This window comes from Cupressus sempervirens, chromosome 7 (genome assembly GCF_028749045.1).
Source record: "Cupressus sempervirens isolate cs-2001-9-10 chromosome 7, ASM2874904v1, whole genome shotgun sequence".
Lineage (NCBI taxonomy): Eukaryota > Viridiplantae > Streptophyta > Pinopsida > Cupressales > Cupressaceae > Cupressus > Cupressus sempervirens.
The window spans coordinates 656,148,441-656,176,279 of record NC_143124.1 but is presented as its reverse complement, the minus strand read 5'-3'; the positions used below and the strand labels follow the sequence as shown (position 1 = coordinate 656,176,279).

Sequence of the window (27,839 nt, the reverse complement as noted above, 5' to 3'; positions counted from 1 at the left end):
ATAGCGGGATGATTTTCGAATGAGGTTCTGGCGTTGGGTACGTGTGAGGTGAGGGGATATGATACCATCATTAAGGTAAGCGTGAATTTCATGGTAACAAGGGGATTGGGGACCAACCAAGATACAAACACGGTTCGAATCCTCATTCGCATAGGCAGGTGTGAGGAGCTGCTCAACTAAAAACTCATATTGCGTAGCTTCTTGGGGAATTTCCAAGAGCGAGCTGATAGTGGCCATGGCATCTGCTGCCTTGTTCTACATTCGAGGCACTTGTGTAAACTAAAGCTTTGTAAAATGCTGGGTTAGCTGATCAACTAGCTCTTTGTAGGGTAATAGCTTTTCATCTTTGGTTTGATATTCATTTAAGACTTGTTTGATGATGAGCTGGGAATCACCAAAGACTTGTAATTCAGTGATATTCCATTCTGCAGCTATCTTTAATCCTGCTACAAGAGCTTCATATTCTACTATATTGTTGGTGCTAGGGAATTGTAGCTTGAAGGCTTTTGGAATGTAATCTCCTTGAGGTGTAACTAATAATATTCCTGTCCCTGATCCATGAGAGGTGTATGAGCCATCAAAATAAAGCTTCCATGGGGGTTGTTCTTCAATTAGGCAGATATGCTCGTCTGGTAATTCTGTGAGCAAAGGATATGCGTCTACTAGAGGTGCATCAGCTAGGTGATCTGCTATAGCTTGCCCTTTGATTGCCTTTCTGTCCACATACTGGATGTCAAACTCACTTAGTAGCATAACCCATTTTGCTAGCCGACCTGTGAGTGCTGTTCTAGAGAGCATATACTTGAGAGGATCAATCTTAGAGACTAGTTGGATGGTATGACTTAGCATGTAGTGGCAAAGCTTTTGAGTTGAGAAAACAACTACCAAACAAGCTTTTTCCATAGGAGTGTAATTGAGTTCATAACCAACTAGGGTTCTACTGATATAGTAGATGGCTCTCTCTCTACTATAATCATCATGTTGTGCTAGAAGTGCCCCTAGAGCAGTAGGTGTTGCTGATATATACAAGATCAAAGGACAACCAAGAACTGGTGGAACCAAGATAGGGGGATTGGTGAGATACTGCTTGAGTTGATCAAAGCTGTGCTGACATAAAAGATCCCACTTGAAGTTCTCATTCTTCTTTAGCAAGTGTGAAAATGGTGTACACTTATCTGCAAGTTGGGAGATGAAGCGCCGGACAGATTGAAGTTTTCCTTGAAGAGAGTGAAGCTATCGCAGTGTCTGGGGAGGAGGCATGTCTAAGATAGCCTTGACCTTTTTGGGGTCAATCTCTATACCTCATTTAGAAACTATGAAGCCTAGAAGCTTGCCAGATGTGACCCCAAAGACACACTTCTTGGGATTTAGCATGAGATGATATTGGGCCAACCTATCAAAGACTTTTTCTAGGTCAGCAAGATGATCCATGAAGGTGTGAGATTTGACTAGGATATCGTCCACATAATCTTCCAAAATGCTATGGATAAGATCATGGAAAATGGTTGTCATAGCTCTTTGATAGGTAGCCCTAGCATTCTTTAGGCCAAAAGGTATCATGGTGTAGCAAAAGGTTCCCCAAGGGGTAGTGAATGCCATCTTATGCTGGTCCTCTTCTGCAATCTTGATCTGATTATACCTGGAAAATCCATCCATAAGGGACAAAATTTCATGTCCAGCTGTAAGATCTACAATCATATCTATGTTGGGCAAGGGAAAATCATCCTTTGGACAAGCTTTGTTAAGATCTCTAAAATTAGTGCAGATTTTGATGTCACCGGAAGGCTTAGTGACAGGGACCATGTTGGAGATCCATTCTGAGTAGTCGATAGGTCGGATAACCTTAGTAGCTAACATTCTTTCTAGTTCAGCTTTGACTAGTAATGCCACCTTGGGGTGCATTTTTCTAAGCTTTTATCTGACGGGCTTGATCTTTGGATCGACTGCAAGATGATGAACTACAAGCTTTGGATCAAGTCCTGGCATGTCCTGATATGACCATGCAAATCGGCCAATGTTCTCTCGTAAAACCTCAAAGAGGAGGTCAGCTTGGTCTTGTGATAGGGATGCAGCAATGTGAACAATTCTAGGGATCTCTGAAGAACCAATGTTGACTTCTCTAGTATCCTCTATTAGAATAGAAGACACCTTTGGTCGATTATCTTGAGGAGGCAATACTAAATCCTCATGTTCTGCTTGTGGCTCTGGATTTTCTTGCTGAGGGGTTCTCTTCGCTGCCTTAGCTAGTCCCAGATTTACCTTAGTTCTAGTTTTGGGTGTATCGAAACTAGGTTGGGGATTTTCTCCAAAATACCCCTTGGGATCTAGCTTGTAGATGTAGGCAGAATCTGGCTTTGTCTTCTTATGAGGAGTTTCAGCTCCCATGAATCTTAGAAGCGCTTCCTCTAATGCGAACTCATCAATATGTATGACACTTGGTTGGTCCCAATCTATGAGTTGTGGATGAGCAAGTGGTAGGTCAATGAGATGGATGGATAGTTCTCGGAGAATAGAGTCTCCTAGGAAGATTTGGTCTGGGATATCGTCATAGGCTCTCTTTTCAACTTCCTCAGGAATGTCTTTGATTTCGACAAGGTCGCGGTGGATGTTCGAAAAAGTGTGACCGTTCTCGTTGGTGCCCCCAGTTGTGGGTATGCCAAAGCCAAGACCTGACTTTATTTCCCAATTATGTGCTTCGATGGGACATTGCATGCCCCTTTCTTCTGGTCCTATTCCACCTCCTTGATAGTTCCATTTTTTAGTGACGAGCTTATGTTGTTGGGGATACTTCTGGCTGAAGTGATCAAGGCGTGCTTGATTTCTTGGAGGTGCATCCTTATGTAGCCAATTGTTGATATTTGGAGTGAGCTCCTCATGAAGAGGGGTTTTTGAGGACACAAAGGTGGTTGGGCCAAACTGTTTGTATCGAGGAGGTGGAATCTCCTTAGCTTTGTGATATGTTGGCCATCCATGGGTATGTGGATCAAGTGGGATTGTTCCTATAGCAAATGCATCTGATAGACTATATTCTCCACAACCTTTGTTGTTGATCTTTACAGTAGATAGGGTGGAGGCAAGGATGGTTTCTGTGTCATTACAAGTGTGGGATGAGCCGGCGATGGCTGTGCCAATGTCTATTCCAGGGCAATGGTTTGTATATGAAGCTTCAACCGCATTGTAGTAAGCAAAGGGTTCTGGATCGGCATGGATGGTTACCTCAGTGCCCTGATGTGGAAATTTGATGCACTGATGGTAGGTGGATGGAACGGCCTTCATAGCATGAATCCATGGGCGACCGAGGAGGATGTTAAATGGTAGGTTTAGATCAACAACATGGCAAACTGTCTCTTGGATGACCGGCCCAACCTTGATTGGTAGCAAAATAGTCCCTTATGTGGTCCTTTCCAAGTTGTCATAAGCTTTGATGGTGATAACCTGACTGATCATATCTGCCTCAGTATACCCAGCTTGTTTTATAAATTTTAGGGTGCAAATGTTCAAGGCTGATCCATTATCTATCATTACTCTTTTCATGGCAAAATTGGATACCATTATGGCTATGCGAAGCGGAAGGGTGTGATCTGGCTCAATCGTGGGTATGTCGGTGGGTTTGAAAGATAGGGCACATGAGGATGAAAGGTGTCCAACAAGATTACGAAAATCAGTAGCATTGATATCAGAAGGGACACAGGATTCTATGAGAGCACTTTCAAGGATGTCTTTGTACACAGGACTAGTGCGGAGAAGGTCTAAAATGGATATTTGGGCTGGCATGTTCCTAAGGTGTTCCAAGATATTGTACCGGCTTTTTGATGGAGCTGATGGTGTTGATGAAACTGGTGGGCTTGCGATGTTAAGTCGTGCTCTTTGAGTGGTGACCGCACACTCATTGTCTGGTCCTCGGATATTGATAACATTGACAGAAGGCTCTTTCTCAGATATACAACCTATAAGGCTACCATAGTCTATATAGGATGAAGTGTGGTCATTGTTCTTCCCATGCTGTTGGTTTGGCTGGCGGTTGTTGGTGTTGTTTTGGATAGGTGCTTTTCCAGGATTTTGGTTGTTGTGTGGAGGAAAAGCATTTTGATAAATCTGTAAGCCTGCATTGGGAGAGGTTTGGGCACCAACAGTGATTTCCTTCTGATCAATGAGGTCTTGCACATAGTCTTTCAGTTTCATGCATCTGAGGGTGGTGTGACCGCTTACCCTATGGAACTTGCAATACTCATTGTCCTTGTACCATGCAGCTTTGGATTGGCTTAGATCAATTTTCTGGGTAGGAGGAAATTTGATGAGGTTTTCTTTAGCCAATTTCTCAAAAATAACATCCAATGGCTCACCAAGGGGTGTATAGTTTCTAGGTGCAGGTTGGAATATGGGCTTTTGCCCTACAGCTACATTGATGGCATTAGCTTGATTGTTAGACCCTTGAAAGTTGGGTCTTGTATTGTGGTTTTGATAGCTTTGGTTATTTCATTGTTGGTAATTGATAACTTGTTGGTTGTTTGTTTGATATGGTGGGTTAGATTGGTTTTGAGAAGGACCAACGATATTCACATGTCTGGTGTCAGTAACCCCATCTATTGCAACATGCTTGTTTTTGTTCCAATACCTAGACTTCTCATTGGAATGTGATTGATTTTGGTTGGCCTCTTTGTAAATATTTACCACACCATCTTTGATGAGTCCTTGCTCAAGGATCGTTCCTTTCTCTTTGATATCCTTATAGGTCTGTAAATAGTTCATGGTCATGTGGTGAGCCAAGTTGGGATGCACATTATCAATAAACATTTTCACCACATGGCATTCTGGCAAGGTGCAGGATATGTGGGTGGTAAGGGTTTGCCATCTTTGCAGGTATTCGGCAAGGCTTTCTCCACCTTTTTGCTTGGTGTGGACAAGATCAACTATTGATAGCTCTGTTTCAACAAGATGCGCATATTGGTCTAGAAATGCCTTAGATAATTCAGCAAAGTTTTTAATTGTGCCATAGGGGATTCTATAAAACCATTCAAGAGCTGGTCCAGCCAAGCTTTTGGGAAAAAGGCGCAAGAGGAAGACATCATTGTATGCCACGTCCTAGCAATGCATGTAAAATTCTTTGATATGTGTGACATGGTCTCCTTTTCCTCTGAATTTGTCAAATTTAGGTACCTCAAAGTGTTTGGGAAATGGTGACGTGGTAATGGCTCTGTCAAATGGGTAAGGAAACACATTCTCAAACTTGAATGTCTTTGGATCATTCCCTTCTTGGATGGCTTTCAGAGCTGTCTTCATTTGCTCCCACACTGAATTGATAGGTGATGGTTGGGGTGCCCCTAATGTAGGAGTGCCTTGAGGTAGGTATGTGCTGGATGGGGCCACTGAATATGGATGGTTGTGAGGGATTTGCTGATAGGGATTGTACATTGTTTGGGCAGCTGCATGGTGGATGACGGGTTGTTGAGGGGGAGGCGGCGCATATTGCTGCATGTGCTGCGAGGCTTGCTGTTGATATGGGATTTGAGGTTGGGATTGAGGAACATAAGCTGGCTGTGGGATAAATGGATTTCTTTGTGGAGGTAAGGTATAAGATGGTTGTGAGGCTTAGGGAAAGGATCAGAGGGCTTGTGGGGTTTGACCAATATATGTGGGTTGTGCCCCCATTTGGGATGGTATCTGCAAATAATTGGTGGTTGGCTGGGGTGGTGGATTACCTCCTAGAAGTGGCATTGAAAAGTAGTTGGTAATTGGAGGTAATGGATTAGTTGGTGGTGGAGGTGGTGGGAATTGAAAGCTTGGGAATGGAACTGATGGGGTTTAATAGCTTTGTGGCTGGATTTGGAAGCTTGGTAGAGTGGTGGTGGGAGCTAGAGTCACTTGGGAGCTTGGTAGAAGATTGGCAGTAGCTTGTGGGTTTTGATAGCTTTGTGGAGTGAAGGTAGTAGCTTGTGGATTTGTGGCTGGTGGTATTGAGCTCCTAAGACTTAATGGAAATGATGGGATTATACTTTGGGCTATGGTGAACAAGCTAGGGGTGATGAAAGGTTGATTACTTGGCCCCATGGGTGGCAGCCCTGTTGTATATTGCTGAGGTTGGCCAAAGATGCTAGCACTAATTTGGGAGATGGGTGGATTTGGAAGGCTGGGTTGGGGAGCAGCAGCAATAGTGAAGGGGGTGAACAGTGAGGTGTTTTGAGTAAAGGGGGTTTGGAGCGGAGAGGTATGAACCAAGGATGGAGTGGTGGTGGCTGGGTTGGCTTGCGGCATGGAGATTTCAACTTGGGTGGATGATGGTATGTTTGGGTCTATTGGGTCATATGGATTGGCTGGAGGCTCTTCTCTTGGAATATATTGAGGATAATTTGGATCATAAGAACCTATGGGTGATGGCAGCTGCCCAAACAATGGGTGAGATGGATCTAATAATGGAGGGGGTCTTCCAAAGTCAAAGGTTCCTACATTGTCCCTTCGAAAATTAGCCATGATTGTCTCTTTGTTTTTGTCTATAATGGCATTTACCAATACTGCATTTCCTGGTTGGTTCATGAAAGCTTCAATGTCAGTAGGTGATGGCATAGCTTGCTCTAGGCTAAAGGATGGCTGAGTGCTCAAGGGGGGTGAGGTTGTTCGATCCAAATGATAGGGCTCCATTGTTTCTTTCTTCTTGGCTAAGCGAGTGACGGGTGGCATGAAAAATGCTCCTAGAGATGAGATGCAATAATGCTGATGGATACAAAAGGGGGAAGGCTTTTCTATGCAAATGATTTCCTAGGTTGAGGAAAAGCTATATGAAAAAACCTAAGGAGGATCGGGTTGGGGATTCTAACTTCAAAGATATGTTTTCAAAGCACAAAAGGTCTGCTTTCCTATGTGCAAGCTTGGTGGTGATTGTGTCAACTTAAGGATAGACTGATGATCCTTTGGGAAGAACACGAGATTGACCACTTGCGAATCCCAACCTTTAGCTCAAGGTGATGAGGGATAACAAGTGACAAAGCTATATTACCCTAGACAAAGCTCTGTCAAAGGGATAACCTTGGTGAGATTGGTGGATTTGGAAGATTTTAGGAATGGAAAACTTTTAGCAAGGTGACAACAATTTTGAAATCTTAGATGTGTAGATTTTTGATTACTAGCTAGATGGTATGATTCTAAATGAGATGGATGAGCTAACAATGCTTAAGGGGATAACCTAAGATGGTTGGCTTTTCTACAAAGATGACTCTAGAGTGAAGCTTATCCAAGAAGATGTGGAGAAACAAGGGTGTCTAATCATAGAAATCATGCCTAGTTGGTAAGGCATAAGCAGGATTAACTCTTGGATGTTGGCTAAATTTGATGGTGCGCTCTAACCAGGCCTCTTGAAGTGCTTCATCAATAGCTTTGTCCTCTGCTTTGTGGAGTTTGGAAATTCGTGGGCTTGGTGTTATTTCTTTTCTCTTGGCTGAAAGTTCTTGGTATGCTAGAGATGGCTTGAGTTTGACCTTGTGAAACTTCTGTTTGGGTTTGGGTTGTTCCGACATAAATTCCTGAATTTGCTTGGCTTTGGGAAAAATCTCAATTGTTTTGCTTCAACTTGTTCAACTTCCAAAATAGGCAGTGACTACGCTAAGTGTGCCCTAAGCTAGGATTCACCAAGTTTGGCAAACATTCATTCAACAAGTAAAATAAAAACAAGCAATAGATAGGAACACCCAGATAGAAGTTTGTGGTTCTCAGAATGTGATACTTGTGCCAAGGAGTGTGTATGTTCTACAAATGTTTCGATCAGTCACTCCAAACACATTAACATCCTAGATGGTTTTTTGCAAGGCTGACAATTGGTTTAGCTAGGGAGTCCTCGATATACGCAAGGTACGTGAGGCCCAAATCCGTAGATGAGACCAAAAGGATGTCACACAGCCGAGAGGAGAGGTAACCCACTTCTCCTCTTTCACTTCTCAAGGGTATAAAGTTCCTTGAGGCTTAGCCCGAATGACAAAATCTTGATCCCAAGAGAGGTGTCTTTCGATTCACCTCCCGATTCTTATACTCCGCTGGAACGCTGGAGTTGAGGTCGTCCAAGGGGTGATGAAATCCCCAAGCAGGCCTCCTAAAAAAGAAACAAGGTTTTGGATCCTAATCTTATGCACCCAAGATGGCCTCGAAAGACGACAAGGGGAGAGAAGACTCGGATGACCTTGGGCTAAAAAACACGCTTGTTCTTTTACCAACTGACTCTTATGTGTGCTAATCTAGACTTTGCAAGCACTCATGTTTAAGAGACAATGTTCAATTCCAACTTGAAGTGCCAACAAAAGTAAATCGATCGAAGAATGCAAACAATAAGAAGAGTTAGGGTCAACAAAAGCAAACTCGTGCGCCCAGAGGCCCTCCACGTCAAGTATCCATTAATTTTCTTTAAGGCATTCAAGATTGAGTGTGAGTTTGTTTTAAGCCCAAAACAAAAGTGTGTGAGATTCGATTTCAAGCGCGCGCCCAGAGGCTCTCCACGTCAGTTGTTGTTCAATTTTAGTGCCCAAACTTGAAGTGTGATTGATTTAATCTAGAGTTTTGGCCATTTAAGAATTTTGATAAAGTTAAAGCAAACGTTCAAAGACCAAGTGAGTGAGTTAGATTATGGAACATTTAACACCTTTTTCAAGTAGACCCATCCCCATAAATGGCACTGAGATTGCAACCAATGGTTAATATTTGATGGGCGATTAGAAAAGAGGTGAGTCGAAGGAACTACTCAAATTGATTTTTGTAAATTTGTATTTTAACTTAACAAAGTTTCTTAAATGTCCAAAAATCAAACTTTACCTAGATTGCATGTGAAAAAGAGATTTGTTTTGTTCAATTTTAGAAGCTCCAAATGAAGTGTTTGATATCGTAATGGCTAATTGATCCTTGGCATTCAAGATTGGATTTTTTGTTTTAAGCATGCATTCTAAAGAAAGTTGATTTTAATCCATGACATTCAAGAGTGTGTTTTGAGCAACATTCATTCAATGGAAAATGTGTTTAACCATTCAAGTTCATTTTTTTTTTTAGCAACATGCATTCAAAGACAAATGGTTAAACATTCAAGTTCATTTTTTAGCAACATGAAAACCTGCAAGAAACATGGTTAGTGGTTCCATATGTGCTCCAACCTGCAATGAGACAAAAAAAAAAGCAATTTAGTTAGTTAGCCAAAATCTTCAAAAATGAGAGCTTAACTATGGGAAATTTTTTTTTAACATTTTTTGTTGTTTTTTCTATGCGTAAAAATGCTTAAAATGGTCTAAATCCTACGGAACCACTAAAATAATAAAGCAAAAATGGAACATAAGCAAGTAGAGAAGACAGTCTGTCAAAATACGAAGACGCTAAAATATAGAGATGCCAAAATATGAAGAGGACAAAACAGATTTGCAGCACAGAACACAGGTGACAAGCAGAGACGCTGATTTGCGCAGATGCGGATTTTCACAGACAACGATTTTCGCAGACGTGGATTTTCGCAGATGTCAATTTTTGCAGACGCGGATTTTTGTAGACGTCGATTTTCACAGACTCGGATTTTTGCAGATGTCGATTTGCGCAAACGCGGATTTTCGCAGACGTCAATTTTCGCAGACAGAACAAGTTGCAGACGCCAAAACTGTGCCAAAAAAAAGATGAAAAATGCAATTTTTTTTTTTAGATAGTATTTCTTCTTCCTAAGTACGTTCTTTAACCTGAAAAAACAAGCAAAACACCCTCACAACACACTCAAACAACAACAAACATTAGATGGTTAGAAAAATGACATATAGATGAAAATAGATGATTAAATGACCCATAGTGGGGTCCCACCGGGCGTGCCAAAATGTAGAACCAGAATCAGTATGCAAAGAACATTAACAAATAAAGTAAACATTCACAAACCAAAAACTAAATTCACATATATGCTTAGACAAAGGAAGAAAACAAGAAGTGCAAACCTCACAAGAAAAAGCACTCCATGCTTTCTTGATTCTATAGATGTGTCCTTTTGCTATGGATATATGCTCAAGATGTTCAAAAGTTGCTTCAATGGAGATGGTTAATGGAAAATTGGTAGCTTTGTGAGCTCTCAATTTGGCATTATAAGGGTATGGTTGATGGATTTGGTTCTCAAAATAGCATGGTAACTTTAGCTCAAAGATTGTTGATGAAATGGCTTGGGATGGGATTCAATTTATAGGCTAAGGGGTAGAGGGATGAAGGGCTTAGATGCAAGGATGGATGAAGGCTTAAGGAGGGCTAGGATGCACTCAAAGGAGAGCACATGGATTGTGCTTGTTTAGCACCAATGGGAAGGTGAAACTTGTCACAAGGAGGATGAGTGTGAGAGGGTAGGGTAAAGGGTTGGTTAAAGGCATGATGAGTGGGGTTGAGTATGTAAGAGGGATGTAAGAGGAATGAGTGTGGAAGAGGGAAGAGTGTGTAAGATGGATGTAAGAGTCATGAGTGGGCTTGTAAGAGTCTTTTATGTTTTGTAAGAGCACTCATGACTTAGTGGTTGGGTTTTTTGAGGGTAGACTTTGGTTTGGATTAGGAAAGTCTTAAACTTGTTTAAGGAATGTGACAACATTAGGGGGTGGATTAGGCTTGGGTTTAGGATTAGATTAGGGATGTTAGAGATGTGCAAGTGGATGGCATTAATGAGGGTGGGTGAGTTAGTGCCTAAGCTTGGTTAGTATGGGTGGATGGGGTGGATTAGGCTAAATGGAGGATTAGAGATAGTTTAGGGGTTTTTGAATTTGAGGATTTCATTTATCAAATAGATTTATTTAATAAATGGGGATTTTTGGAATTAGATAGAAGAATAGGATTTAATTGATAAATAATAGATTATTTGATTTATCAATTAGGACTATAGATGATTAATTAAATTAATCAACTAGGGGATGACAAAGGATTAATTAAATAGAAATTTAATTAATAATGCCTTTTTAGATGACTAAATAGGATTACTAAAATAGTGTAATCAAATTTAGGTGTCTACACAACATCCTTCAACCATGTAGAAATATAAGATTATGCTTCCAATCATCAATAAAAGAAACAATCAAGTACCAATGCTTAACTAAGAAACACATTCTTTCACATAAAACAATGCAGCTAAGTTGATTTTACATCCTTAGTTATTAATTATTATATGAGAAATGCATTGCATGTCTATCCACATTAGAATAACATCAAATATATAAAAATAACTTCGTAAACTTTTAGGTATAATATATAAATCGAGTTACCTCAAGTTCATATTCATCATCAATTAATTCGCCAGTATTGTCAGATTCTACCTCGTCTTCACGTATTCTCTTGCTTGGCAATGCATCCAAAAGTTTTGTCTATACACAACCAATACACTTAGTTTCCTAAAACAATCATAACAACCAAAATTTAGACCAAGATTTTGTTCCAATTTGCCATACTAAATCAATGTGAACCTAAGAAATAGTTAAAGATGGTGTGAAAATAAATTCAACGATGTAAAGAACAAAAAAATGATTATGCAGTTGGTTTGTCAAACCAATTTAAGACATAAGAGTACAATGCACTTTGAAATCTTCAACAATAAGGATTTGAGATATGCCAGCCCATATGAATTTTATATAGGAGAAATTTGTAAAGGCCACAATCACTACAATGTAAACAAGCCTGAATTAATCTTTCAAACTTTTTAGCACCAAGCAAGCACAAAAATATAAGAATGTATCTATTGAGTAACAAGAATGAACCTAGTCTAAACTTGACCATAATTAATGAAAATAACCTTCCATATAAAAAATATGCAAAGGTTAAAAAATCAATGTCATCACATAAACAAAATAGTCTCTAAAGAAAACACACCTCTATTGTTTTTCATAGATTTTGGATCCTTCTTTTCTTTGGCAATTCCCACAACATCAAAATAGAGATCATTCATAGATGTTGCAACCTAGCCCAAACAATTAGAAATGTGTGTGTGTGTGTGTGTGTGTGTGTGTGTGTGTGTGTGTGTGTGTGTGTGTGTGTGTGTGTGTGTGTGTGTGTGTGTGTGTGTGTGTGTGTGTGTGTGTGTGTGTGTGTAGTTAAGAACAAACATAAATCATCGAGAGGGTTTCCTTGTTTGATTTAGTTAGCATCTTCAAATTGACAATGTGAATAATATTACAAAACCTTCAAGATTTATATGCACCCAAAAAGAACACTCACATTTGAAAACTCAAAGTCCGATGTACCACATATCTTGATCAGTTTCATCCTATCAACTTTTAACTGCATCCAGATAAATAAGTTAGGTTTTTTCATAGCAAGTTCCAAAACTTAGGGTGGGTATATGGATAAACAAGAAACCAAAGTTTAGAGAAGACTAACTTGAGGCCATTACTGTAGCATTGTCATATGTGTGATGATAAAAAGCAACACAAGAGTAAGGGTTTGAATTTTGTTTAAGTTTTCACCCAAAAGAAAAAGAAAAAAGAGAAAAAAACTACTCCTAGGTTATATCCTTCATTCATATTGACTACAGAATCAAAGGATTATTATTGGCCTAATAACAAGCTTGAAATATGCAAGTACAAACAAACCTTATTTCTTCTTGCACATAGGTAAAAAGCTACTGCAGTGAACATTGGATGACCAAAATCAGCACTTGATCTCTGGGACTCTGGTAGAGCAGTTATAAATATTTCTTTGTATCTGTATAAGGTTAATATTATAATTGCATATTCGATCATGATTTTGGGCTGACAAGACTCGGGGATCATATGCTAACCCCACACTTATCAAAGAGCTCAAGGTCAAAGTATAAGAGCATAGGATTTCATTTGGTATGCCCTTAGGCCTTACTCTGATGAAATCTATATACCCACCCTAATAATTTCCCCAAGTACAGAGCATACTATAAGCCTTTGAGCCATAAATTTCAAAAGATTGGAAATCCAAGAAAACAAACCATTTGGGTCCTGAAATCTAAACTAAGGAAACTTGGTTTCTCAAGTTCCATAGAGCACTATATAAATATTTGACCAATAAGTTACAAAAGGTCCAAAGTTTAAGTAAACAGACCATTTGAGAGCTAAAAAATGAGTCGAGGAAAATGGAACTTACAAAGACAAGACTCTTTGGGTAGACCCAATCAATCTAAGACATCCAAACTGGATTCCAAGTTCTCGGATGTCCAGCTTTGGCCTGCAAGGCAAATTAAAAGTGTAGACTTGTCATCATTTTTGAATATAATCCATTAATGTCAAAAGAGAAAACAGACAAAGAATTGCAATTGCATTTTTCATTCAAGGATTTGGTATATGCTTTTTCAGACATGCCACTTAGCCTAATGGCCTTCTATTTGTCAAAGGGAACTTGTAATCTGTACAAACAATGCATTCAATCATTGCAAATTAAATGTTATTGTTGCAATTTTTCTAATAAAATCATAAAGAATGAGAACTGGAAATCCATGAAGGGTAAGCAATGGGAATCATCTAATGTTCAATGAATAATTTCTCCTCTTGTTAAATTATTTCTTCCTGGGCAACATAGATTCAGTCCTGAGGAATGCAGTGTAATGGCAAGGATAGATGACATTAATAAGATTTGACTAAGATTCAACCTAGTGTTATATTATCTCACTGCTGGCATGTGGCATGATCTTTGTTGTAAGGATTATGCTATAAATTTGAGAAATGACCCGATCCTTTTCAATGTAAAATCAGATGAACCCATTTGAATAAGGTTCAAGAAAAATTACTTTGTAGCAGCAAGTTCAAAGCAGAGAACCAATTTTCAAACCTCATCTTGTGGATGAAAAGGGGTTTAAAAGGGACTCAATGATGAATATTCCCAATAAATTACATTCCAGATGATAAAAATTGCACTAAATTTGATGCATTTCTTAGATAAACATACCACACCAAAAGTGGAAGAATTAAAATGCACACATCTTAGTTCCTCGGCTTTCTCAATAACCTTGTTGTCTTCTGCAAGGCCCAATTTTCTTCCTAGCCCATCCATGTCCATGTTTCTCTATAGCGTATGGCTAGAAAATGAATGTTACCCTCCTTTGGCAACTCCAACTGAAGGACTTCTCACCCTCTATAGCCCACGAGCCCATCCTCTACATTCTACTAGACAATGCAACCCCCATCAAATCCATTTGTTGTTCACTAATTTGACCATGAATTTTTTTTAAATTCTATCCCCAATTCTCACACTCTCAATTAAAATTTCTAGATAAAGCAGCTACAAGAGGCACCAAATCTTTGGTAGAACACATAAAAGTGGCCACTTTATAGAGTACATCATTAGAATAGTCAGTTATGAAGACAATGTCTGAGAGTATGTAGTATTTGGGCACAATATTAAGGAATGGTCCAAAAATCATAAACTTCAAAAGCAAACAGATGGGCAAAATCACAATCCTAACATATCAATGTGTTATTTAATAATGTGCCTACAATATCTATGGTGGTGACTTCAACAATTGAGAATGTTGAATATCATCAGCAACTTGTCTTCCATACACACCAACACAAGCATTTAAAATCCACTCTATCTCCACATAAAGTTTTTAAACTATGCTTAGAACCATTTATTTAGTAACTTACAACCAAATATTTTTTGATGATGTTTAGTTTCTTATGAACTTCCATAGTAAATTTAAAAACCTACCGTTTTGGTGTATTGACTTCACATATCTTACACAAGCTGACTTGTGTTCTAAATAGTATTAAACATTAAAAAAACTACAAAGTGTGCAAACATTCGGGGTCTGAAAAAATTGTTAGCTAAACATTATGCATAGTTGGTTGTTCCCTCCACGTCAGAGCATATTTCCCATTTGGAAAATAATTGATGCAATTTTTTTTATATGTGACAAAGCTAACAACCATTGAATACTTCAATTACATCACTCCGAATTTTTGTTCTAATAAAAATCAGCTCATTTTAAAATTTTAATAAAACAATGCCTACCTTACTTGAAGAGAAACTAGACAAAGAAAGCATGGCAGAGGGTATACTTACATAACTCCTTTGTACCTCACAGTCCATACTTATATTAATGAATTTAATAACTAGGTTGTAGCTGCATTTTATAATGAGATTCACCCATAGCAGAATTCTAAAGTTTATAGTGGAATTACTAATAATAAATATATTTTTCAGTCCAAAATATAAAATTTATTCCCACCAACATGTGCAACATAATGTTATTATAATTCTTACTTGATTTCAAAATTGATTTCAAATAGGATGTATGAAATACCAAGAATCCATCTTCATGTGTTGTGCATTAAAGAAGAAGATTGTAGCAAGTATCAAAGTAATGTCAAAATACTTGATATAAACTTGGATTTCCTCAGCATCCACATCCACTAAAGCTATTGATGCAAACTTTGACACTTCACGTGCACAGTTTGCAAGCTATTAACACAGTAAGCTTGTATAGAAAATAATAAAATTAATGTGAACAAGTCCATAATCCATCAAAAACTCCTTATAATTAAAAAATAGAGTAGGCATTAGAGAGGAAACATTACAATTTCATCAAGCTGCATGTAGACAATATCTGTGGCCCTTCCAAAATGAAGAACCAAAACTTTGTCCAATGTATCCCTAATGTGCTTGTCAACTTCCTATTTCCTCATGAGAGTTTGTAGTAAGTAGCTCATCTCTTTAGAAAAAGGACACCTGGCTATTACCACAAACACTGGCTATTACCACAATGCAAGAAATAAGGGACACCTCAAGCTGCTATATAACATGCAAAGTAGAGAATGGATTTAATAATAAACATCTATCCTAGAGAGATTTAGAATAAGGTCATAGGAGGAATTTAAAGCAGGTCATTATTGCCAGATCGAGCCCAACATTTAGTAGCATAACTTTTGAAAGATATAGATGTCACTTTTTTGGGAATCAACTGCACATTTATTGAATGAAATCAATCTATATGATGCATCTTTTCACACAGAATGATTCACAAGAGACCATCTCTTGTGAGGTTGAATGTTCTACTTGTCATTGATTGCATCAGGAAATGATCATATTAGTGATGTAGTGGAATTAAAATGGCAAAAAATAAACACCACATAGTATCAATTAGCACCATAAGGTAAACCAAGTCTTCTCGAGAGTCCAACCATCCAAAAAGTATTTTTGCTAGAGCATGCTAAACAATGGAACTCCCTCATGATCATTCCTACTAATCTTGGTGCCCAATTTGTTTATAGATATGAATGCTCACCACAATATGACAATGACAATTCTATTTGGTGGGTATTTTGTCCATGGACATTAATACTTTCTTATAACCATTTATTAAATCCCCACATTCTAAGATTCACAAAATTTTCTCTAAACTTTATTAGTGTAGAGTCGGGTCAGCTCTACCAAGACCCAAACTCAGCCGAGTCAGCCAAGCTTGACAAACTTGTAGAGTTGGAACTGAGAAGCTTCACATTTAGATTGTGTGTTCAAACTTGTATGTGATGAACCCATAAAGCTCAGTCCACATGGCCTTGATGGCATTGCTGGCAAGCACCTGGGCTAGATGGCAGTGTTGGTTGCCAACTATGAAGTTTCATCTCCTTCTAGGAAAAGTAGGAAAAGATTAGATTGCTGCCAACCATGTGGTCTTATCTAGTGTAGGAAGTAAAGAAAAAGATTTTGGTCTTGAATCTTCTAGTACGAACCATTGAATTCTTGAAGAAGCCCAGTTTTGTCTTGTAGTGACAGATGTCTCCAAGAAGGAAACAACAGATTTTTGCCAATTGTGCAATTTTGTCTTCTTGAAAAAAGTTATAATTATTCTTTATTTTATTTTGTTTTATTTTTTATTATCTATGCACAATTTGGATCTTGGGACGAAACTCCGAGGAGATCATCTTTTCTATTGTATGTTGTTGTTTGAGCTCTACATGGTCTTGGGATGAAACCCTTGAGAGTTCTCATCTATTGTGAATTACTATTCAAACTCTCTCTATTGAGTTTTGTGTAATTTGAAAGCTTAAGTTAGCATTGTAAATAAATTCAATATCAATTTCAAGAGTAAATATATTCTTAAATTTATAGATGTTGGCCAAAAATGGGATGCTTTGAGACTACATAAGCATAATTGATTGTTTCTTTTCTTGAATCAATGTTATGTATAGTTTTTTTTTTTTTAGGTTTAAATAGTTTAGAAAAAAAAAGTTCAGATCATACAGACCTTAAGGTCTTTATAGTGGTACCAAAGACAAAATCCTACCAGTCTAGGATGTTAAGGATGATTACAAAAATGGAAGAAAAGGATAATGAAATAGCAGCTTCTAAAATTGCTGGATGGTATAACAAATATCAAAAGATGAAAAATCTTTTAGCTTTTGCCAAATATTTATGTTTTTCAGGTAATATTATAGCTATGCATGAGGTCATTGTAGTCTTTGATGAGTACACAAATGAACCGGAGAAGGTCAAGGCTACTGAATCTTTTGATAGGTACCAATGCACTACATAAGAAAAAGGAGAAAGGAAATGGATCTTGAATCAGGCACTCAATTAGAGTCAAAATACTCATTCTTGAAAGAGAAAGAACCCAAGATAATGGGACTTGAAGCATTGAAGAGTACATTAGAGTCTAAAATTAAAATGTTAAAACCAAAGACAAATGAAAAGAGAAGTTACAAATATGAAGCTATTAAAATCTTTGAAGAGTACCAAAAAGCAAGCAAGAGGGGTTTAAGAAACAAATTCCCTTTGACGAATTCTTAAGTGTGGTCATAATCTTGAGGCATCATAAATGAACTTGATGCAGTACATCAAAAGAATAATGAAAGAAGAATCAAAGGTTAGCCTTGAAGAAGGATTAATGAAAGAAGAAAAAAGAAAAAATACTAAGATGAATCATTTTACAAGTTTAGTAGATGACAGAAAGTGGAGTAAAGAGCTCTCTACTATAGGAGATAAACTTGGTGACATGTCTTTGTCAAAAGATGTTTTACTTACATCAGTGGTGGATCTAGTGAACTATTTGCATACAGTGGATCAACCACCTTCCAAATTGATTCAAATGGCAATTGTTCCAATAGTGACCTTCTTGGGTGAGCATAGGTTGCTAAATCACAAAGATAAGAAGGTGGGACATGTTTTTACTCACTGCATGAGTTAGTTTATAAGAACTAAAACTCCATAGGTTCTTGAGAAGGATGATAAAATAAGGGAGATCTTTCAATTGATTGTCAAAAGTTTTTATTTTTTAGGTGACATAAGATGTTTCATAATTTCTGCATTGCTATCAAGAGGATCATGACAAATACATTCATGATTACATGAGGATCAATTTGGCTTCAATTATTGCTGAAAGGGATGTTATTTCCCAGCCTATCATATCTTTGTTATTGGCTATTCAAAACCAAATACAAATTATTTCTACAACTACTTATAACTTGGTATATAATGTTTTCAAGCAATGTGGAGGGAACCTAAAATCTTACTTGTTTGATGAATAGTTAATGGAAGAGAAGTTCAAAATAGAAAATTAGTCATTTATTGCAGTCATATCCAAGGAGCAACCCTCACTTGGAAATGCAATTTTTAGACATGGGAAAGATGGTATTTCAATTAAGAATTAATTCAAAATTGGAGTACTCTGATTACAAATTATTAGCATTAAGAAGAGTCGAGAAGTAAAACAATACTCAAGCCCATGCCTAAAAGTAAAATATATTTCAGATTTATGCGTTTGGGCCTTTCCAAAATTTGCACAAGAAAAAAGATCAAACAAATCCCTTATCCGTAAGTAGAGTCAAAATGAAATAACTCCCCATGACAATATCACAAACACATAACCAATGGTCTTGAAATCATCAATGCATTTCATAGATAAGAACTCTATAAACCATGTTGGCAACATTCTTCATTAACCTTGAAATGCAATACAATGATCTTCAACATTCAAATGAAATCTATAATTAACATATTCCTTGAATATGATAATCAGCTAGAAATTTTCTACAATTTCTAAACCTAGGTCAGATGCCAAATCACAAGGGTAAAATCTCCTCATTTCCTCAATATGGTGGGAGAAGGAGTGAAATCGCACCCGTTTCCAATTGTGGGAGGGATTAAAATTGCATTTTCTCTTCCCACTGATACATGTGTAGGGGAAAAATCTTGGTACCTTCCTTTGAATCTAGTTGCAAGAGTAGCTCTCCCTTTTCCATCCAGATTGGAAGTAGGGGTAAAATCTTCTCCTTTCCTCAATATGGTAGGTGCAAAAGTGCTATCACACCCATTTCTAATTGTGGGAGGGGTAAAAACTACATCTTCTCTTCCCACCAATACATGTGTAGGAATAGAATCTTGGTACCTTCCTTTATATCTAGTTTTTGGAGTCACAGAATGATAATTATTGACTTTCTCAAGAAATTTTTGAGAAGGGATTGCATAACAACTATTCAAATGTACCTTTTGTATAGGAGAGATGTCAACTCTCTAGAGAGTAGCACTTGACATGGGCTTGGGCAATCCAACCATTGGTAGACAAAGTCCAGTTTCTTGAGATCTTCCACATAGGCCATCATGGCCTTCCTTGTAATCATTAAGAGGCTTTCGTCCTCTGCCATTGCCCGCTATTGAAGGGGGAGTTGCAGCTCACCCTCACCATTGCATTGCAAAGATAGGAAGCCCCTTCACACTCCCACCATTGATCATGTTGCCCTCATTCTCTTTGTTCCCCACAAGCATGGGGGACTTTTGCGTGTCATGGGAGGAATTTTAGCCCTCATTTCTAAACCAAAGTGAATACTTGTACAACTCCCATGTGCACAAAACATAATAATGAAATGGGAAACCTTTTTCATTTTGACATGTTAAGCTCGTGTTGGTCAAAATTTTGACCAACACAGGCATGGACTTTTAAATAAACATATTTTTCCTTCCATATTCCAACCAATATAAAACATTCTAATAGATGGTCAAAATTTTTGGTTGAAAAATGGGGTTAAATGTACTAGTGACTATTATACCAATGCTATTGGAAAGTTATAAAGAGGACTTGGTCTAGGTGGTGGAGGAATCAAGGAAGAACACAACAATTTTAGGAGCTATAAACCATACATTCTTAACTCTATATCCAAAGAATAAAGAAGTTAAAAGTTGGGGGGATTACAAACCCATAGATCTTTGCAACTAATCAACTCAAAACATTATTGAGGAGGCTCATCTCAAAGGAAAATAGTGGTTTTGCACCAAGAAGATCCATTTTAGAAAGAGTCATTATGGCCCATGAGGTTGTCCACATAGTCAGTAAGGCTAGAATCCTAGTATCGTAATAAAATTGGATATTCTCAAAATATATGACATGGTTGATTGAGAGTTTCTTTTAGGAACATTGAATAATTGTTTCTTTAATATTAATTGGGTGAAATGCATAAGGAGTTGCATTGAGACTCTGAAGTTCTCTATTGTAGAACTAACAAGATGGCTCAAGGCTTTTTCAGTTTTCAAGGGTTACCAAACAAGGTGACCAATCATTCCCTTTTCTTTTTATCATTATGGCAGAGGCTTTATGGTGCAACGTTACAAAGGCCCATTTAGATGGTAAGCGCCAAGCTATTGTTACTTCTCCAAGGGTGGAACTAATGACTCATCAATTGTAGTGTCTACCCCTAGTTTGCATTTTTTCTATTATTGTTGAACTCTTTTAGGCCAGTTTTATTCTTAATTCTAGTAGTATTGTTTTGAGATTATCAGATATTGTTTCACATTCAATTGATTATATGATGAGATTACTTGGTACTCTATACTTCATGTATGCATGATGATTATTTAGTAATTTTAGTTATTGATGATGATTAGTTAGATGGACTATCATGTGTTTTCTTATGGATACTTAGCCCATACTACATGTGTATGGTGTATGTGCATCTTTTCTTTATGTATGGCATTTATGATGTGGTTAAGGAAGGGAGTCGTAGTCACCTACTAGTCAGGATCTACATGATGCACCACTTCCTACCATTGTCTGTTTAGTTTAGAATATTGTGTTTGTACATGCATGGATTTTATGCAAATTGTAGGTGCCGAGTATCAACTTCCTTGAATTGCCAAGATGAGTGTACCCTATCGCATTATCTCAATGGTAAGAGAGGGGAGATAAATTCTTAAGTCCAAATCCTAAAACTTTAACCCATTTTTCCTAGAAAATTAAGACAAGTATCCGGGTTGATTACCTTCCAAATGCATCAAATGACATTGATTCGTGATTATAACCCTTCAATTTGCTCTTCTATGTGTATTTCTATTATGGGTTTTCATATTTTGTTTTATAAGTCTTTGGTGATTTTTCTATTAATTAAGCCAAATTAAATTATTAAATTAATGATTTAATTTAATGGAAAATTATTGTGTTATTTTCAATATTTAATTATATTAAATTAATCGAGAGATTAATTAAATAAAAAGAATTAAATTTGAAGATAAAAGTTATAAGACTAATTTTAGAATGTGATAATATTTATTTAATTATAATATATTTAGAGTTCATTTTTAAAGAAATGCTAAATACTATTATTATTTAAGTTAATAAATATTTTATCATTTAATGTTCGAAAATAAATTAAGTGAAAAGATATAAATCTATTAAAAGTTTTAAGATTGCATGATGTGTGCATGAGAATAAAATTTAACAAATTAATTAAAAAGAGAAGTCAAGTGAAAATTAAATAAAATTATTTTATAATTTAATAAACATGCATAGAAAAGATAAAGAAAAGTTAATAAAGAGTTAAAGTCTGGTGAGCAGGGAGTTCTCTCGGATGATCACACAATTAGTGTCCTGATTTTAGAAGAGAACTCAATATCACAATTTGAGGGTTCATTTTCAAAGGACCACAAATTTTGGAAGGGGAAAGAATTTTGGATGAGAGAAAGTTTTGAGAGTAGAAATTTCTCTACAATCTTTTTGGGCGTAGCAATTAGCATCAAAGTCTATGTAGATTCTTGCGGTTATTTGCACAGTTTATTATGCTCTTTGTTTTGCTCTCTTCATTGTGGTTGTTGAATGGTTATCTAAAGAATTCTTGTGACAAATGTTTCAATATTGTGTATTTCTAGTATGTATGTTAAATCTTCTGTTTATGGAAAAATCAAAAGATTAATATTATCCTTCTTCAGTAGATTTAATAATGGAAATTGAACAGGGAAGGATTTTTAATTAAATTTGAAAATTTAAGTTGAGAATTCGACCAATTGGTCGTATTTCCCCTATCAGATTAAGGCAAAATTTTTGTATAAAATATATATATTTTTAAATTATTTTAAACGGGGTTATTATCTTCTTTAAAAATTATATATTATAAAAATTTATAAAATAAAAATTTACTAGAAAAATGATATGTAAAAAATATAATAAAAAAATTAATTACTTTGGAGGGGGTGAGGAAATTCCCACACCACCCCCCATACCCACCAGCCATGAATGGCAGCAACAGGTACTGTTGCTGCCTGTGACAATAGTCAGACTTGTTGTCGTAGGCCAAGGCCAGCGGTCCTTGTAAAACTAAACGCATATTTTTTTAAGAAAAATGCAATTTTCAATAAAGTTTTTAAATTTTTTTTTAATTAATATTTAATAATATTAAATTTTTAATTATTGATTAATTTTATTTATAATTTTTATTAATATTTATAAATTTTATAAATGAAGTTTAAATATTATTTATTAATAAAACTTATTAACAGTTTTGATTTATAAATAATTAATTAAAATCATTAAATAATTTAATTAAATGTAATTTAATTAAGCTTATTAATATTGGAAATTATTTAATCAAATTGTAGATTTATTTAATTATTAATAATCTTGATATTTAATAAGATTGCAAATTATTTTATTTTAAATCGACAAGAATTATTTTAAAATTTTAAATAAATAATCATGCTTAGATTATTTTAAGGAAATTGTCCCAAAATATAATGGGGGTAATTCTATATTTTATTCGAATAAATGAATAGGTTAATTTGTAGGGTAAACTAAGAATCATTTTACTTGAAACATACATTGAAATGCAAACTAAGAACATACACCTAACTCATCATTATGTTTTCAAATCAAACCAAACTATGAAACCTACACTTTGTTTATTTGTATGTTGCCTATGTTTTGGATTTGGGTTGACTAGAGTGTTGACCAATTTTAGGATGTCTACCAAAGGCTTGAAAGTTTGGTGAATGTGGTATTATGCTGAACTAATCTTGATCTTTTTAACTCAACCATGGTAATGTGTTGGTATGCTCTATGAAGAGTGTGATTATATTGTTGGTTACTATTTTCATTGTCATTGTGGGATAGCGAGATAAGTGCTATAATATATTTGACTTAACCATTTTGAGTCTTCCATCAGTATTTTTGGGGTACTTTTTGGTTGCTTGTAGAGAATTGATGGGTATTGTGATTTATCTTTTGAATTTTTTCCTGTCACTTGTATAGGGCTAAGGTGATTTACCATGATTCTTTGATTTGTGATTTCATGAGCTTAGGGTAGGTTATCTATATGTAATGTCAGGAAGTGGTTTGCAATGGAGGTCGGGACCCTAAGTGGCTACTAGGGTAACCCGTGAAAACACTACACTAAATGAGAGTAAAATTAACTTAATATGAGTCTTTGTATGTTCTCACCCATGCCTTGAGTGCTAGTAAAGACTAGGATGGGAGTAGAGAGAACACTTGGTTGTGACCAAGCATCATTAGTATGCCTTATCAGTACGAGAGGATACTAGTGTCGCATAGCGATCACTAGGGGCCTAGGGTCCTTAGAGACTACCAAGTTAACTCTAGCATGATTCGTGTGATGACACTTGCTCACTTACATAGTAGGTTTCCTACATGCCTTTGTGTGCCTCTAGGTTTAAATGTCAATTTCTCTTGCAACCTTTGAGTTAGATTACTTTTAGGATTTCCTAGACTTAGAGAGTACTTTTGATATGTGGATTGATATCATGCTTGGGACTTGGGACTATCTCCTCAGCACAGTGGGAGTGGACCATTTAGGTTCCATATGGTCGGATGGTAGTATTTTTTACTCTCACCATTGAGATCCATCCGTTGATACTGTGGCTAAAGTTTCTTTGTCTGCATTTCCTTTATTCTATCTTCATATCATTATGATGGATGTTTATATCTTTTATGATGGATGGTTTCATTTATGGTATTGTACTTTGTATCATGGATCCAAGGAGGATGATGTAATTCTATTTGTATAAATGCATGTTCTTTTAGTCTTTCATACCTTGTGACATGTATAGTGTAGTGCCTGCCCCTAGTTTGCATTTTTGCTTTTATTGCTGAAATATTTTAGCCCAATTTTATGCTTGATTATCAATAGCATTATTTTGAGATTATCATATATTGTTTCAAATTTAGTTGATTTTACGATGAGATTACTTAGTACTCTATACTTCATGTATGCGTGATGATTATTATAGTGTTTTCAGCTATTCATGATGATTAGTTAGATGGATTATCATATGTGTTTTCTTATGGATACTTACCCCATACTACATGTGTGTGTGTGTGTGTGTGTGTTTTCTTTATGTATGGCATTTCTAATGTGGTTAAGGGAGTCATAGTCACTTGCTAGTTGGGATCTACACAATGCACCACTTCCTACCATTGCCTATTTAGCTTAGAATATTGTGTTTGTACATGCATAGATTTTATGCAAGTTGCAGATAATAGGTATTGACTTTTCTGAATTGCCAAGATGAGCGTACCCTATCGCATTATCTCAATTGTAAGAGAGGGGAGATAAATTCTTGAGTTCAAATCCTAAACCTTTAAGCCATTTGTCCTAGAAAAATTATGACAATTATATGAGTTGATTACTTTCTGAATGCGTCGTATGCCTTTAATTCGTGATTATAACCCTTTAGTTTGATCTTGTATGTGCTTTCCTATGATGGGTTTTCATATTTTATTTTATGAGTCTTTGGTGCTTTTTCTATTAATTAAGTCAAATTAAATTATTAAATTAATGATTTAATTTAATGGAGAATTATTATGGTATTTTAATATTTAATCATATTTAATTAATTGGGAGATTAATTAAATAAAAAGAATTAAATTTGATGGTAAAAGTTATAAGAATAATTTTAGAACATGATAATGTTTATTTAATTTAATAATAATATATTTAGAGTTCATTTTTAAATAAATACTAAATACTATTATTGTTTGAGTTAATAAATATTTTATCAATTAATGTTTCAAAAAATTAATTAAAGCATGCAAAGATATTAGTTTATTAAAAGTTTTAAGATTGCATGATGCGTGCATAGGATTAAAATTTAATAAATGAATTGAAAAGAGAAGTCAAGTGAAAAAATAAATAAAGTTATTTAATAATTCAATTAACGTGCATGAAAAGATAAAAGAAAAGTTAATAAAGAGTTAAAGTGGGGTGAGCAGAGAGTTCTCTTGGGTGATTGCATAATTAGTGCCCTGATTTTAGGAGAGAGCCCCTTATCACCAATTGAGGGTTCATTTTCAAAGGACGGAATTTTTGGGAAGGACATAAAATTTGGAGAAGGAGAATTCTCAAAGAGAAGGTTCTAAGAGAAGTGAATTCTCTCACAATCTTTTGGGTGTTTGGGGTTTTAGTATTAGAACTAGGTAGGTTCTTGAGTTCTATGCACCTAGTTAAATTGCGTTATTGAGATAATCATGTCTTCTTCATGTTTACTAAGATTGACTATCTGGATATCGTTCTATGAATCTTCACTCGCTTGTTCGAAATCTTATGATATTGTATTATATCTCATCTGTTTATTAGAACTGGAAGAAAAATAAATCAATTTGAAATTTCATTTCATAGGAGAAAGAAATTTGTATTTAATTAGGAAGGGTTGCATTGAAATCCAAAAAAAATTAGATAGTAAATTCAACCTATTAATGTTTTCCTCCTATCAGAGATTTGCTAGGCTTTTATATATATATATATATAAATATATATGGTTATGCATATTTGTGATGGGGGGGATTAAATTTTTCGAAAAGAAACAAATAAATTTTATTTTTAAAAAATGTATTAAAAATAAGTATATAATATTATGGGGTGGGCAGGGCCACCAACCCCCCACCCCCTCCCCTTTCCTCCTGCTCGTGTCGCAGCAAGTATTGTCGCGGTAGCAGTACTGTTGTGGCAACAAGTACTGCTACCAGAGTAGTACCTTGCTATAGTACCTTCTTACAGTAGTCTGTAGGTTATGTGGGCCTTAAATGCAAATTTTTAGCTAAAATTAATTTCTAATTTTTTCATAAATTTAAATTAATTTAAATTTTAATTAATATTAAGTTTATTAATATATTTATTAATGTTTATCAATTTAAATTATTGATTTACTAATGAATTTATTCATAATTTTTATTAATATTTAATTATTTAAATTTTTATCAATTAATAATTTTATCAATAATTCATATTAATATTTAATAATTTAATGAAAATAAATAAAATTAATTGATAATGAAAATGTAGTTCTTTTTATAATTATTAATTAAATTAAATTAAATTTTTGATGGAAATTATTAGTGAAGTTTTAAATTTATTTAAATATTATTATTGATAATATTGGTTTTAATAAAATTGTAAAGAATTTTATTTAGAATCAATAATTTATTATTTTAAATATTTTAAATAAATAATTACCTTTAGGTTATTTGGATCAATGGATTTAAGAAAAAATGAATTAGGGTAATTATGTAATTATTTAAAGAATGGGTTAATTTGTAGGGGAAACTAAGAATCATCTATTTGGAAACATACATTGAAACAAAAATTGAAACCTTCCATTTAACTCAATGATAGGTTTTCAAATCAAACCAAACTATAAGACTGCTTTGTGTTTTGTGTGTTGCCTATGTTTTGGGGTTGACCTAGCTTTGACCAATCTTAGGATGTTACCAGAGGCTTGAGACTTATGTGTTAGTGACGTCTTGATGATGTTTTGATCTCAATTCTTTAAACCCAACCATGGTAATATGTCTGGTATGCTCTATGATGTGTTTTGATCTATTGATTGTTATTGCTTTCTAGTGTTCTTGTGTGATGTTGAGGTGAATGTATGACCTACTTAACTTAACCATTTTGAGTCTTCGATTAGTTATTTTGGGATGCTTTCCAGTTGCTCATAGAGAACTGATGTGTTATTGTTTTATCTTTTGATGCTTTCCAGTCACTTGTATATTACTAAGGTGATTTTATATGATTCTTTGATTTATATTTATATGAGCCTAGGGTAGGTTATCTATATGTAATGTTAGGAAGTGGCTTGCAATGGGGGTCTAGGCCCTAAGTCGCTGCCAGGGTAACCCATTGTAAGTTGTTTAATAAGTGAAAACACTACACTAAATGGGAATAAAATGAACCTAATGAGAGTATTTTAATGTTCTTGCCCATGCCTCGAGTGCTAGTATAGACTAGGATGGGAGTAGAGAGAACATTTGGTTGCGACCTTGCATCCGTAGTATGCCTTATCAATACAAGAGGATACTAGTGGCTGCATAGGGATCACTAGAGGGCCGAGGGGGCCGAGGTCTTAAGAGACTGCCAAGATAACTCTAGCGTGATTCATGCAATGACACTTGCCCACTTACATAGTAGGTATCCTATTGTCTTGTGTGCCTCTGGTATTAGATGTCAATTTATCTTGGAACCTTTGAATTAGACTACTTTTAGGACTTCTTGGACTTAGAGAGTACTTGTGATATTTGGTTTGTTATCATGTTTGGGACTTGAGACTATCTCCTCAATGCGGTGGGAGTGGGCCATTTAGGTTTCATGTAGTTGGGTGGTAGTGCTTTTTACTCTTACCATTGAGATCTATCCGTAGTCACC

The 27,839-nt window shown here is 35.8% G+C and overlaps 1 pseudogene; it reads right to left on the bottom strand.

Moving 5' to 3' along the window:
- Positions 1-9,671: 9,671 nt before the first annotated feature.
- Positions 9,672-13,983, bottom strand: LOC149548373 (origin of replication complex subunit 6-like; annotated as a pseudogene).
- Positions 13,984-27,839: the final 13,856 nt, after the last annotated feature.